Source organism: Notechis scutatus, chromosome 9, assembly GCF_049901735.1.
Source record: "Notechis scutatus isolate UNSWTSFEM ecotype Mainland chromosome 9, rNotScu1.2, whole genome shotgun sequence".
Taxonomy (NCBI): domain Eukaryota; kingdom Metazoa; phylum Chordata; class Lepidosauria; order Squamata; family Elapidae; genus Notechis; species Notechis scutatus.
The window spans coordinates 4,225,551-4,241,728 of record NC_142017.1 but is presented as its reverse complement, the minus strand read 5'-3'; the positions used below and the strand labels follow the sequence as shown (position 1 = coordinate 4,241,728).

At 40.2% G+C, this 16,178-nt stretch overlaps 1 long non-coding RNA gene across 1 annotated transcript; it reads right to left on the bottom strand.

Annotated features, from left to right (window-relative positions):
* Positions 1-5,741: 5,741 nt before the first annotated feature.
* On the bottom strand, positions 5,742-13,833 carry LOC148129805 (uncharacterized). Its single transcript, XR_015750570.1, has 3 exons — positions 13,719-13,833; positions 8,087-8,184; positions 5,742-6,089 (listed from the first exon to the last, which is right to left on the bottom strand). It is a non-coding gene; the product is annotated as an uncharacterized LOC148129805 (long non-coding RNA).
* Positions 13,834-16,178: the final 2,345 nt, after the last annotated feature.

The following is a 16,178-nucleotide window of genomic DNA, read 5'->3' as shown; positions in this document are numbered from 1 at the left end:
CTTTATTTATTCTTAATCCTGGCTTGTTGAATAAGTGACACTGCCTGGGTACACATGGCAGGTTAAGCAAAGCCAATTGTAAGTGTTAACTGTGTGCGAACATCACTAGCTTTTCCTTAACAGATGCTGTCTTAATATGTCAGATGACAACTGGCAGACTTCCTAACAATGTTGGATTTTTGGGAATTGCAACCTGAGAGCTGAATTCTTCATTATTTGAGAACTCTGGGCTAAGATTGAGGAATAAGGAACTGTTTATGAAAAGTTATTGCGCTTTCGGATATTATAAGCTGGTGATCAATAGAAGTAACTGCTACTCAGGTATGGAAACACCTTTCCAGAAAACGTTGAGAACGTTCCTTGGCTACCATCGATACTAGAAAAACAGTCTCCCTCTTCCATAACCCAAAGCCAAACATGAATTTGCAATGATTAATGAAACATGAATTTGCAATGATTAATGAATCCCGGTGGCGCAGTGGTTAGAGTGCAGTACTGCAGGCTACTTCTGCTGACTGCTGGCTGCCTGCGATTTGGCAGTTCGAATCTCACCAGGCTCAAGGTTGACTCAGCCTTCCCTCCTTCTGAGGTGGGTAAAAGGAGGACCCAGATTGTTGGGGGCAAGAGGCAGACTCTGTAAACCACTTAAAGAGGCCCGTAAAGCACTATGAAGTAGTATATAAGTCTAAGTGCTATTGCTATTGAATTATTCATCAAGTACCCCAGTCTTCTTCTCAAACTGTCCTGACAGCTACCTCCAGCCATCTCCTAAAGATAGTTGAAGTCCTTAAGAACCTAATTTTTATATTAAAAAGGAAAAAAAAAGGAGTTAAGCTGGGTGAAGTGGAATAATACGAGGAGATTGTAAATCCCCCTTCTACTTTATGCTTAGCTGGAGGAATGACCTCTAGTGACATCTAGTCCTTGCTCCATCCTGCAGGTACATTCCTTGGCCCTCCAGTCTCTCCCCCTCCCCCTTTTTCCTTACAGAAAATAAATTAAAAAGGTGTGACCTTGCTCAGGGCTGACAGAGAAAATGAGGTACATCTTGTCACAAGCCGAAGAGCCTATTTGAAACATGGTTTGTTCAATTTGAAAGGCTGCCGCTCGGCTCAGATCTGGGACGCCGATAAACCCCGGCGCATGAAAAGAAGAGAAACATTTCCAAGAGACCAAATTAAACGGTGAACATTGGAAACCCAATTCAGTTACACAGCGCATGTCTTTGTGCCCTGACTTATCATGGGACTCATCAGCCACACCTTGTCCCCCCCCACCCACCCCCCGCGCACCAAGGGACGCTGTCTCTCCGCTCGGCACATAAAGGCCTGTTGTGTCAAAAGAATGAAGGAAATCATGCCCTGATAAGGATTGGAGGACACACAGTTTCCCTTTTCTATGTGCAGCAGGTCACAGCACAAATTTAATAAGCCACTCCGGCCCAAAACCCTGTGCCAAGAGTATCAAAAGTCATGATGATAGTCCCTGATTTTGACGGCTGGTCAACTCCATAATTTGCGTGCTTTGCTCGCCATACATTTCTGCCCAGCATCTCTCTCTACACCACCAGCCCCATCAAATATCTCATATTTCTTTCCCCATTTTGAAACATTCAACTCGAGTCGCTTCAAGACACTCTTAGTACTTGTAGAAGGAGCCTGCTCCTTCCTTCTTGAAGAAGACCACAGCTGTGGGTAGGTAGAAATTCCCCCCTTCGTCTCCTTGTAACCTCACATTGATGGTTTAGGGTTACGTTGTTGAAAGAGGAGTGTGACCTAGCAGTGCCAGCAAGGCTAAGCTGAATGTACAAATGGTTTGGGTAAAATAGTTTCCCAACTTTATTATGTATGGGGGTAACTAAAGACTGATACAGATAGAGGTAGAGACAGAGGGATCGATAGATCGATAGATCGATAGATAGATAGATAGATAGATCGATAGATCGATAGATAGATAGATAGATAGATAGATAGATAGATAGATAGATAGATAGATAGATAGATAGATAGATAGATAGATAGATAGATAGATATAGAGACAGAGAGACAGAGAGGAGAGACAGACAGACACATATAGAATATTAGATAGAAAAGAAATAGATAGATAGATGATAGATAGATAGATAGATGATAGATAGATAGATAGATAGATAGATAGATGATAGATAGATAGATAGATAGATAGATAGATAGATAGATAGATAGATAGATAGATAGATAGATAGATAGATAGGATAGAGTCAGAAAGACAGAGAGACAGAAAGGAGAGACAGACAGACATAGATAGAAGATAGAATAGATAGATAGATAGATAGATAGATAGATAGATAGATAGATAGATAGATAGGATAGAGTCAGAAAGACAGAGAGACAGAAAGGAGAGACAGACAGACATAGATAGATAGATAGATAGATAGATAGATAGATAGATAGATAGATAGATAGATAGATAGATAGATAGATGATAGATAGATAGATAGATAGATAGATAGATAGATAGATAGATAGATAGATAGATAGATAGATAGATAGATAGATAGAGACAGAAATGAGAGACAGACAGACACATATAGAATATTAGATAGAAAAGAGATAGATAGATAGATAGATAGATAGATAGATAGATAGATAGATAGATAGATAGATAAGACAGAGACAGAAAGACAGAGAGACAAAAAGGAGAGACAGACAGACATAGATAGAAGATAGACAGATTAGATAGATAGATAGATAGATAGATAGATAGATAGATAGATAGATAGATAGATAGAATGATAAGGAGAGGGAGGGAGGAGAGATAGATAAATGACAGAGACAGAAAGAGAAAGGGAGAGGGATGGAGGAGGAGAGAGAGGGAGGGGGAGGGGGAGAGGGAGAGATTTATTTCAATTGTTGGCATCTATTTCTAAAGAAATACTAACAAGTCCTGATGCAACTTTGTATATAATGATGGGATTCAGTCACCGAATGATTTAACTCCAGAGGCATCTGCGTGCACCCCCATCCACACCTTATCTTTAATGTTTATACTGATACACCTGTCTAGAAGGCTTATAATAAGACTATTCTTCTAAGGAACTATATACACATCAAAGACAGTTTGGAAAGTTAAGGAACCTCAAAACTTCTTGAAGTGATTTTCAGTAAATGCGCTTATGACAACCATCTGAATCCATTCGTCTTAGATGCCTACGTGCGGTTTTATTATTATTTTTATCTGAAAGGAAAGGGCAGCCTGGGTATTAACCGAAACAGTGGAATATTTGGATGAAGTCATAGACTATAAATATTGGGAATCAAAGGCAGGGGATGGCAGCAATAGCTCTCGGGGTGGCATTACTCCATGATAAAAGACGTTGTGAGGAATGTTTCAAGCATGTTTTGGATCAAGGCCACAGTTTGACTGTAGCTGGTGTGGGAAATCTCAACTCAGAATTTCTTGTTATGAACATTAAAGATGATTGGAGAATTGGATCACACAAATGCTGTACGTTGAGATCAAGATTATTTTATTTGCTATTGGGCTAGTGCTGTGATGGTGAACCTATGGCACGAGTGCCACAGGCGGCATGCAGAGCCATTTGTGCGGGCACGTGAGCCCCAGCCAAAATTACCTGCACTGCGCATGTGCGCACCTCCCAGCTGATTTTTGGCTCATTTGAGGCCTTTTTCGGCCTCCCAGAGGCTCGAAGGAAGCCTCTGCAGCCTTTGGAGGCCGAAAAACAGGCCCATTTTGTCACTTCCTGTATTTCCGGAAATACCGGAAGTGACGAAACAGGCCCATTTTTCGGCATCCAAAGGCTGCAGAGGCTTCCTTCGAGCCTCTGGGAGGCCAAAAAAGGCCTCAAATGAGCCAAAAATCAGCTGGGAAGCGCACAATGCAAGTAAGGGGGTGGCAGGATGGGGATTGTGCGCGCATGCACAGGGTGTGTGTGTGGGGGGGCACACGCATTGCCTTCTGGGTGCACCACCACCAATTCTGTCAGAACTAATCCCTCCATAGCCACCACCCTTCTGCCAGAACCAATGAAGCTTCTTGGATGAGAAGTGAAATGTCTTTTTCCTCAAGGAAAAAAACAGTCCAGTTGCCTTTTGAACAAAACATGTACAATCCACACCATTCTTGATTAATGGTCTGAGGTTCCTGAGGTGTCTTCTTCAGTGAGAGACACATGTGTGTGTGTGTGTGTGTGTAGGAGATGAAAAAAAAATAAAAAGATTAAGAGACCTGGAGACTAAAACATATGAAGAAAGGTTGCAGGAACTGGGTATGGCTAATCTAGAGAAAAGAAAGACTAGGGGAGACATTATAGCAATAATATTCCAATATTTGAGGGGCTGCCTCAAAGAAAAGGGAGTCAAGCTCTTCTCCAAACACCTGAGGGCAGGACAAGAAGCAATGGATGGAAACTAATCAAAGAGAGAAGCAATTTAGAACTAAGGAGAAATTTCCTAACAGTGAGAACAACCAACCAGTGGAACAGTTTGCCTTCAGAGGTTGTGGGTGCTTCATCACTGGTGGTCTTTAAGAAGAGACTGGACCATGGACAGCTGCTTGTTTGAGCCATTTGAATAGGGGGTTGGATAGAAGACCTCCAAGATCCCTTCCAGCTCTCTCCTGATTGATTGAAAAGTCCTCAATCAGCCGTTGTGTAGATTGGAAGAAATATATATTCTGGCATCCTCTCATTGGCTTTGAAATGAGCCGTTCCAAAACAGAATATCACAGACTAGCAGAAAAACCAAAGAAAATGTTTTGCCTTTCTTTCTTATTTTAGAGTGTGGATTTTTGTACATCTTTTTAAAAAAAAAAAAAAATGGGGGAGGGAAGACTTTTCCAAGGCAGCCTCTTATCCTGCACCGGAGATGGGGGCTGATTGGAGTAGGATGGGGGAGAGATAAATATATACTGGCTGATCTGTGTGTAGCTGAAAGAGGAGAATCAGCCAACAAGGTCAAACTGACCTCAAGATTCAGAAAAACCAGACCCTTAAAATTCTAAACTGTACAAAGAACTGATGACTTCAAGGCACACAGATATGGGAGGATTAAGGTAAGTGTCCTACCTAAAAGCCTAAGAAAACAAAGATTAGTCGGTTTTTGTGTCCATGTGAATTTTTAAAAGGGCTGAAACAGAAAGGCTGGCTTTATCTCACAACTTGGTTCAGGGAAAGGTGGGGGCAAAGGACCCATTTGAGCTCATATTTTAAAAGGAAATGTTGAATAATCAAGGAACAAGAAGGCTCTTTTCCTGTTTTGTGGGCGATAGACTGTCGCTGAAATTAATGAAACATTAATCAACGATGGTTCAGTCTGTGTCTTCAGGCCCTAATGGAAAGACCCTTAGTCTCCAAAGGCACAATCATGTGTCAATCAAGGTCTTCATAATTTTATGATCCATGTTCAGAAGCTTGGAAGCAATTTACCCATGTTCTCCAATGTGTGGGATACTTGGAACTCTTTGAGCTGGGTTGTTTTCTTGCAGATGTTTCATGACCCAGTTAGGTAAAATCATCAGTGCTAGAGGGATGGATTCCTTTCTTACACTGATGATGTTACCTGGGCGGGTCATGAAATGTCTGCAAGAAAACAACCAAGCTCAGAGAGCACCAAGGACCCCACAATTCAACCCTGAGCTACAACTATATTTATTCTTATACCTGTATCTTGTAAGCAATTGACAAATCAAATAAATACTAAAAAATACTAAATACTAAGTATTCTTTTCTATCAGTTGTTTCAGTGTTTCAGAGTTGGCAAACCACAACTTACTTATCAATGCAGATCTGGAAATAATACCTTCCAATACAAGGTGACAACAATATGTCCAATCCCAACGAATCATGAGCTTTTAGACTCTCCAAATTCTTTTTTGACTTGGACTGCTGATCTTGTCTACAGTTGTCCTCAAATCACAGTTCTTTGCATCTCGGTTCCAACCTTCACATTCATTTTCAGTGAGGGGTGAGAAGAAATCCATTTTCTTCATGGTTTATGCAAACGTACCAGTGTGCATTTCTGGAGCGGATACCCAATTTAGAATACAGATGTTCTGGGGGATCTGGTGTTTTCTGAATATTGTGAAGCAGGCTAAAAGGGAGATGGTGTCATTTAATTTATAGCTGGAATTTGTAATGTGACATTCTATCCCGAATCTTTACTTCATTACAGTTTGCATCTCTTTTGAACCATTAACTATGCTTTTCTTCTCCAGATCTGTCCCACAAAAATCATTGCCATGAAATCCCTTTTTCTTATTTATGAAAGCTTTTATCTTTGTCACCGTAGTTCAGCCTTACTTGTTGCATACAATTAAGCTTCTCAGACGCTAGCCTTAGTCTGTTCACATATCATAGGCTGCAATTATGCTTTAACTGTTAAGAATAAGCTATCCCCCAGGAGCTAATTACAGGGGGAAAAAATCTCATCATCTCTCACACACATAGGAAACACACAAACAAATCCTTCAAACACGAAGTAAATGTTAAAGGGATTGGTTTGGGAAGTTACAACAATCAGTTTGATTAAGTTAATTATTAATTGGATTCCTGTGCTTGTTCCATTAGATAATTATGACAACAAGAGGCACACATGTTTGTGGATATGTACTCATTCATGTCTTGAAAGCCAGAACTTTCCACTGATTGTAATGAAGATCTAACAAACAAACAAACTTTAATTAAAAGGAAATGGAAGTATGAAAACCGCATCAGAAGAGAGAGGGTGATAGATCATTACGTTGCTAGAATTTCTAGTCAACATTAACCTAGATGGCATCATGTTCACTCTTTGTTGTACACATTGTAAGGTCCCCAGAAGACACAGTGCAAGATAAAACCCCACAATGGAATCAAGGATTTTGGCTCTTTTCTTTTATTGGCATCCAGGTATGAGGTCAATCCATCTCTATGTAATATGCAGGGCACCAACAGGAGAAGTAGAGTGTCTTGATCTCAAATTTATGACCTTTCTAGATCCATCTGATGAACCATCATCTCAGACACAATACTTGGAAGATGGGGCTAGGTTTGATCGAGCAGAACATTTCTCAAGTACTTGTAATTTAATGGTGTTCTTCGTGGTATCAAACCAAAGTTTACCCAACCTTTATATTCAACATCATTTCCAGGATAAAGGCCAAGGATAAATCTTAGACCTTCTGTCTATGATGTTTGCTTCACTGAACAAATGATTCTTCCTTTAAAAAAATAAAATCCTAACAAACTAAATTAAGCTTCTTCCTTAAACAAATTAGTTTCTTATAAAGTAAGTAAAATATCTAATGCTGGGGCAGAGCGTAGGTTGATTTAACATTGGGAACTCTGGTCGTTAATATATCTTGAGATGCCAGGAAGACTTTTTTTCCCAATTAAATCTGCTTCTTCAGCTAAGAACTAAAGCTGAGAATGCCTGCAAACTAAAGCATGTGTTGTTCCTTACAAAAGAATTCAAAGGTTCTTACAATTTGAATGGAAAATTAAGAGTTAGAGCTGTTTATTCAGTTAAAAAAAAAACAAAATTATATCTGATACCTTGTCAGACTTTACAATTTATAAAATTACAGTCTCTGTTGTATGAGTGGAGAGGAAAAATCCCCAAATCTGGATGTTTGGGCAGATGAAGCATAGCAGTGTTTATATTTTACTTTATTCCTCCAGCTGTTTAATCAGAAATATGAATAATGGCTTCAAAACAGAAACCTGACTCCCTCCCACCAATATCATAGTTTGGGAAATTTAGTTATAGCTTCCAATTGTCAACCAATTACGGAATATTTTGCTCTCTCTCTCTCGCTCTCTCTTTTTAACGTTATGACTGAATAAGTGTTAGCAAATAATAAAAAGGCAATTACAGTTAAGGCTTTGCTCCTATTACTCCGTTCATTTTATTCAGGCTATAATTATTGCCAGGAGTGGAGACTTACTGTACCATGTAAGAGGCACCAGGGAAGAAGATGGGGACGGGGCTGGTGCATGCAAAATTGGAAATGTCACAGCTACCTTCATCATCACGGTTGGACTTCTGAGATTAAAGAGAAAGGGAGGGAGGGAGAAAGAATGGTGGAGTAGAAGCCCCTGAAAGCTCACCATGTGTATTTTGCAAATGCTTTACTCCAAGCTGTTGACAAGCGGTTGAAGATGATCTCTCATGGGGCAGTCAGAAGGGCATAATGTTTTTGTTCTTCCTTGTTATATATAAAAAAAAGAATATGATAATTAATGCTTGGGGGCTACACTTTTTATCATGCTGTGTTGGGAAATCAACGTGCAGGGAGGAGTTGAAATTTGTAGCGCTCAGCTTGGGAATGGAATATTTAGAAGACTCATTCAGTCTCGTCCGAGGTGACCCTAAATTCTTTGAAAAGAATTTCAAATTCTTTTCTGGTTCAGGTTAAAGTACAAATTGTAAAGGTCAGATCTGGGTTGACATGAGAGCAGTGTTCCAATATTTGAAGGGCTGCAGCAAAAAGGAGTCAAAGTATTCTCCAAAGCAGCTGAAGGCAGGATAAGAAGCAATGGATGGAAACTAATCATGGAGAAAACCAACCTAGAACTAAGGTGAAATGTTCTGACGGAACAATTAATCAGTGTGGAACAACTTGCCTCCAGAAGCTGTGGGTGCTCCAACACTGGAGGTTTTTAAGAAGAGATTGGACAACAATTTGTCTGTAATTGTTTAGGGTTTCCTGCCTGAGCAGGGGGTTGGACTAGAAGACCTCCAAGGTCCCCTCCAACTCTGTTAATCTGGCTGCAATGCTCAGAATTTTTAGTTGGCAGTACCAAAGCGAACAGTAGCTTGAGCTAAGCTAGAAGTCAACTCAAGAAGAATTTGAGTAATGTCCTCCAACTTGCTACTCTGAATTCAAATCAACACATAATGTACATCATGTTCTGAAAATTATTAAATTATATAGATTGATGGGATATACCATGTGGATCCTAAATATATTAGTTTTATTTTATTTTTATTCTTTTTAGACTTTTAAGCTACAAAACAGACAGAAGATATTAGAAACACCAATCAAGCAGAACACAGCAAACTCCAAGACCAATAAACACAGACCAAGACTCCCAACCAATCAGGATGAAGAAAAAACCATTCTGGCACAGCAGATGGCTAGCACCAAATTTAAAACAGAAACGACTGTGAAAGTCTGACTCACAGACGAACACAATACAGAAGCCTGATGATGGCAGATGAGATTCTGCCGAAACGTTGCTACAACTTTAAAAGCACAACTATAATGACGTGGGAAAATACCTGAACAAAGCTGAATACCATACATATAAATACTCACGAAAACTTCAGAATATATATATATATATATGTATATATATATATGTATATGTATATGTGTGTGTGTGTATATATATATATATATATATATATATATATATATATATATTTGTTTTCTGAGGTTCTCGCGGGTATTTGTATGTGGATCTTTGGTTATTCGCCGGTTTCTCCAGTTTTGAATTCAAGGCCCCCAAATTCAAATCTGAACTACTGTAAAGTCTGACTCACAGCTGACCATCTCAGGCTGGTGGTTCTGCTGAGTGCCAGTGCAAGCAGTGCTTGCACTGGCACTACCAACGCCGAACACCATAACATGCTTAAGATGGCGAGTATATACTATATAATATATATATATATATGCCTAATGTTTTCAAGTACTTTCGAATCTATATGTATATGTATATGTATATGTATATGTATATGTATATGTATATGTATATATATATATATATATATATATATATATATATATATATATATATATATATATATATATATATATAACATTTTTCAATAAATCAAGTGAATACACACACACACACACACACACACACATATATTCACTTGATTTATTGAAAAATGTAGTATGATGTCAAGAAGAATCAATGTTTCCCACAGGCATACTAATAAGCTCCATGACTTAATGACTTGCTATCGTACACCAGTGGGACCAAAAAAAAATTATTCCAAAGATTACATAACGTAGCACTCAAAGCAGCAGGAAGCTTCTAACATTCTTTTAGATGCTTTACAGTGTTACTAATCTTCGAATTGCGTAGAAAAACAGAAAGGAAATGGAATTATTTCAGCCTGGATGGGGAACACGCTAAAAGACGACTCCATTCCAAATTTCTAATTTGTGCAGATGATTAATGTTGGCGAGAAAGGGATTGCAGCTGGCCGAGTCTGCTGTGAATACATCTGGGAAGGAAACTATGGAGCTACTGTAGCCCAACAGAAGGGACGTTTTAAAGCTGGGTTGACACATTTATTTATTTAGAAATTTTATATTGCTGCTTACTCGCACATGGTAACTCAAAGCGGCTTACGGGGCACAATATAAAAGAAACAAAAATAATAAAAAATAATAAAATAATAACCCCCCACTCCAGCGATAACACACATTCATAAAAAGGTAAAGGTTTCCTTGCACATATGTGCTAGTCGTTTCTGGCTCTAGAGGGCGGTGCTCATCTCTGTCACAAAACCGAAAAGCCAGCGCTGTCCGAAGACGTCTCTGTGGTCATCTGGCCGGCATGACTAAACGCCTTTGAAGGCACATGGAATGCTGTTACCTTCCCACCAAAGGTGGTCCCTATTTTTCTACTTGCATTTTTCCTTTCGAACTGCTAGGTTGGCAGAAGCTGGGACAAGTAACAGGAGCTCACTCCGTTATGCAGTGCTAGGGATTCGAACCGCTAAACTGCTGACCTTTCTGATCGACAAGCTCAGCATCTTAACCACTGAGCCATCATGTCCCTACACATGTTCATACCAGCCATTTAATGGGCTCCATCCCGCTCTGGGTTCCCCTTGGATTGTAGGCAGAATCAGAGCCTACCCAAAGAGTGTTAGAGTGGGAACCAGTCTAATTTCCAGAGGGATGATATTCCAGAAGGAAGGAGCCACCACAGAGAAGGCCCTACTTCTGGATCCTGCAAGATGTATCTCCTTAGGAGACGAGACTCGCAAGATTCCTTGCCTCCCTGCTCTAGTGGGTTGGGTAGAAGTGACCAACAAGAGGTGGTCCCTCAGATAACTGTATCACCACAAGTTCTCCTCTTACACAATTAGGGCCAGCACCTCTGCTGCTAAGTGAGGGAGCCATTAAGGGAGTCTTGCTGTTTATTTTATGACCATGTTTGCTGCAGTTGTTAAGTGAATCATGCAATCCTTCAGCAGGTCTATCTTCTCCAGTGACTTTGCTAGTCGGAATTCAAGTGGGAGAGTCACAAATCCTGATCCTGTAATCTTGGGATGCCCAAACCATCATAAATGAATGCTGGGTGGCAAGCGCTTGAATTTGGGCTGCAGGGATGCTGCAATAGCTGTGAGGACGGATCATAAAGACACTTTTGCCAGCACCGTCGTAACTTCGAAAAGTTGCTAAACAAAATGATTGCAAGTCAAGGACTTTACCTGCACCTTAGCTGAAAACAGCGACTGTATTAATTGATTCTCCCGTGGCTACTGAATTGAAATGGCATCCTTCAGCCTCTGGAGACTATGGTATCATGCTATGAAACCAGTAACTGCCACTTCCCATGTTTATTTTATGACCATTTTTGCTGCAGTTGTGAAGTGAATCATGCAATCCTTCAGCAGGTCTATCTGCTTTGCTGTATGCAAAGCTGGAGTGTCCTCTCCAGAGCCTGAGGCCTGGGTAATTTCATATGGAGGATAAACTGTTACCCGAGCAGTAGATTCCCCCCTCTCCATGTCACTGAAACAGTCTAATGGAATGACAGAGCCAATACGATTAGTTCCGACTGCATCGCAGGGGTTACCAGTACGTGATTGTACACAGTCACAAACGGCTTCTGGGACTCCCGCTCCAGATTTTGCCTTGAGGTTGAACTCTTGAAGCCTTTTCCAATAATAGATATAGCCACAAGGCAATGGAGGTTTGAAATCAGTGTTTCGCTTCTCCTAGAAGATGGTTCCGCCATTTTATCTGCCCTTTTTCACCTTCAAAACTGTTGACCATCTTCTCCTGTAACCCTGGAAAGGGGCCGTTACGGGGTGCTAGCAGCCGGGGCAGCTGGACCAAGGTTTTTTTTTAAAGGAGGTATCCAGTGGCTAGCATTCCTGATTTCTATATGTAATTTCAGAATATTAAAATCAGGATTACTCTAATTCCAGGTTTCTGGAAAACGATATTGGCAGAGATCATCGTCTTGCACTTTTGGCTTTCTGAAGCGTCTAACTGAGCAGTGCACTAAATGGAATGCTAGATGAACATGCCTTTGATCTTGAATGTTTACAGATCAAAGCAGAGGTGGTTAATTTGGGACCCACGGATATGACCCAACCTTCTTTGTGTCAACCTTCAAGACCCCTGAATTTTTGTAATAGCCTTCCAAGCAACAGAGATGCACATTGTTCCCATTTCGGGGTAGGGGAAGGAGGAAAAAAAAAAAAAAGCGCTGTTAATGGCTTAAATATTTTAACTTCTCCAGCACCATCCAACATTGTGCCTTAGCCATCTCCCAATCTCAGGCAATTCCAGCCTCTAGAATTAAGAGTGTTTCAGAGTGGAAATTTCCAGTTGTTTGGATGCAGAGCTAGGATTATTTCTAAATCTTTAACCTCATCAGAAAATAATGATTTCCCAGGATCCCTTGTGGGATACTCCCATACTAAGGATAGTTAAATAGAGTGCAGAATACTGCTTTGTCATTAAATTAGTTTCCTGACTCATTCAGAAAGATCTGTGTTGGCTAGCATCAACCTAAAATCCTAGAATCATAGGGCTGGAAATCTCAGGAAAGAAGGATGCCTATAAAAGAAAAAAAATTGTAGCTTGGAGTTGAAATGAGGGGTCATTGGTGCTTCCTGTGCTTGGTTGTTTTCATTACCCAACTTGGTAACATCATCAGTGCTAATAAAAAGTGGGTTTGTGGAGAGGAGGAGGAGGAATATAGGGTCCTTGATGCTCCCTGAGCTTGTTGGTTTTCTTGTAGACGTTTCATGACCCAACTAGATAATAGCATCAGTGCTAGAATGGAGTGAGGCATGTGGAGAGGAGAAGGAGGAGGAGGAGGACTGTGAGGTCCTTGGTGCTCTCTGAACTTGATGGTTTTCTTGTAGACGTTTCACTACCCAAACTAGGTAATCGGTGCTAGAAGGGAGTATCTGCTAGGTTACCCAGTTGGGATCATCATGCTAGCACTGATGAAGTTACCTAGTAGGGTAGTGAAACATCAAGCCCAGAAACCACCAAGGACCCCTCAAAAATATGCCTGTTTAGTTTAGATGAAGATCATCCAAAGAGTTAATCTCACAAGCCATATCCCTTCTCGCCTTCAACAGCCCATTGTTCGTGTTCTGAAATTGCCCAAAAAACTTTAGTAAATCAGATTCTTCAGTTAAAACTTTTCAGTACATCAGTTTCTCTTTGATCAGCTTTTTTTTCTTCTCCCTAAGAACAGGCCAAGATTCACAAAATCCTTTCCTGCTGGAAGCATATCCTGCTTCAGAGAATAAGGGGAAGCATTGTTTCCTTTTTATTAAAGATGATGGCGTATCTTTAAGCTATGGCTCCTAACCACGCTGCATGCGGGGTGTTAAACCAATGCTAGAAAAACCAATATTCCATACATAAGAGGTTAACCTTTGATCTAGACACATCGCTGTAAATAAGCAAGCCTGTTTGCGGCAGCTCTTTGATCATCAAAATTGGAAACATTTGGAGAAACAGACCTTATGCACGAGGTGCTCCAGAATCGAAGAATGTCCTCGCGGATCAAAAGGGATTCATTTGCACACAAACCATAACCAATATGAATCAGAAACGCACGGCCATCTGGAACATTATATAGCCCATGCTCCTGCATGACAGAAGAAAGATAATCAGGCGGGTACATTTAAAAGGTTATTTCTTCATTTAGATTTTTAATAGGCTGCTTCATTATTATTATTATTTGAAAAAGAATATCTGGGCAGTTTTAGTTACAGTAGAAAAATGGCAGTTAAAAATGCAAACATGCCATAAAAATCCAGGCGGATAAATCTGTGCCTTAAAATTACACCAAGTCAGATCTAAAACAGAGAAGAGAAGTTGAAGAGAATGAACAAATGAACAAACAAGTCAACACAGCTACACAACATTTGATTTTTCTTTTTCTTTTTAGGGAGTTGAAAGTTGCCCGAAAGACATTAAAACGAGTTCTAATTTGCCCCATATTAAAACTCTGTTTTTTTTTTTTAAAAAGGACATTACAGATCCAGCTATCCCAAACTGTTTAGAAATTGCTCTCTATGGAGAACGGAGGGATTGTTCTTTTACATTGCACAGAGCTGGAATTGTGGAAGAGTACAATGGGTGTGTACTTCCACCTTTGCCCATGTGTGCACACAAGCACTGTGGAGGGGAGACCACCTGGTGAGACCTTTGTAGTATGTGCCAAGTTACCATCTTTTAAAAATAAAGGACAGCGTGGTGAGATTGTAATCTAGATGGACCAGATGTGAACTTTTCTAGCAAACAAGCTGCAGAAAAATGGGGCATTTTAGCCTCCTCAAAGTAAGTCTCATCCAGATGTGTTAGGATCTTCCTTCCTAGACATCCTATTCCTTTGTTCAGTAGTTGTATTGTCTTACTTAAATTTAACAACAAGGTTCAAATAGCATCCTTAGGCTGTCCCCTTGAACTTAACACTTGGGCAACTAACAGAACAGAGCAGAACAGAATTAGAATAGAGTTGGAAGGGACCTTGGAGGTCTTCTAGTCCAACCCCCTGCTTAGGCAGGATACACTACAATACTTTAGGCAAATGGTTATCCAATCTCTTCTTTAAGTGTTGGAACATTCACAACTTCTGGAGGCAAATTGTTCCACTGATTAATTGTTCTAACGGTCAGGAAATTTCTCCTTAGTTCTAAGTTGCTTCTCTCCTTGATTAGTTTCCACTCATTGCTTCTTGTCCTACCTTCAGGTGCTTTGGAGCATAGCTTGACTCCCTCTTCTTTGGGGCAGCCCCTGAGATATTGGAAGACTGCTATCATATCTCCCCTAGTCTTTCTTTTCATCAAACTAGACATACCCAGTTCCAGCAACCGTTCTTGATATGTTTTAGCCTCCAGTCCCCTAATCATCTTAGTTGCTCTTCTCTGCACTTGTTCCAGAGTCTCAACATCTTTTTTATAGTGTGGTAACCAAAACCAAGTGTGGCTTTACCAAGGAATTATAAATGGTATTAACACTTCATGTGATCTTAGCTGAAGTACACCAGGGGGGTCTTCCTAGTTCAATTATAATCCTGGCTTCCAAATTTGCATTTATGCATGCAAATTAGCATGTATAAATTCTCTGTGGCTTCTGCACAAAGAAAACCAGCATATCTGGGAGGATCTGCAAAGGGTACAAGCTCCCACTTGGACCATAGGAAAATATGAAGATCCTTCCTTGTTGTTCGTATCCCAAATAGAATGGTGAAATATATCCACGGGAGGCTGAGGGTCATTGGGGATTTGGAACTCCAGTTTCATCCAGTTTCAAAATGTTTTCCCACCCATAAAAGATTCAAGGCAGAAAGGAAACTAATTGTTTGCTTTTGTGCATGTGTTTTAAGAGGAAGAGAAAGGAGGGGGCAGTTATTTCTTCTAGGAATCTAATGCAAAGATTCTTGGTCTTTATTTAAAAAAAAAAAGCACTGATATTTAAAAAAAAGGGGGGCACAAAAGAGATCATAGTTTAGATTTAGAACATCTCTGGGAATTCTCAAAGAGAAGCTTCCTTCATCCAAAGCAGCTTGATTTATCCAAACTTTGGAAAATTCTGCATACCGTTCATTTGTCTTCCCATTTGAGTTCTTGAGGTGAAGCCATGGGGAGATTCCATAATCTTCAGGAGGTGTTAACTGGCTGTAATGTAGGGAAGGTCTTTGAATGTCAGCATCCATCAGTGGTGGCAAGGAGCAGGAGATCGATGTCTGTGGAGATTCTCAATTGTCCAGGTCATGGTCATCCCAAAAAATGCTTTTTTCAAAAGGCAACTGGACTTTGTTTTTCCTTGAAGACACTTCACTTCTTCATCCAGAAGCTTCTTCAGAAGTGAAGAAACTTGTTGGATGAGAAACAAGGCATCTTCAAGGAAAAACAAAGTCCAGTTGCCCTTTGAAAAAGCACCTTTGGGAGCAGGAGGTAGGCCTCAAAAAGATG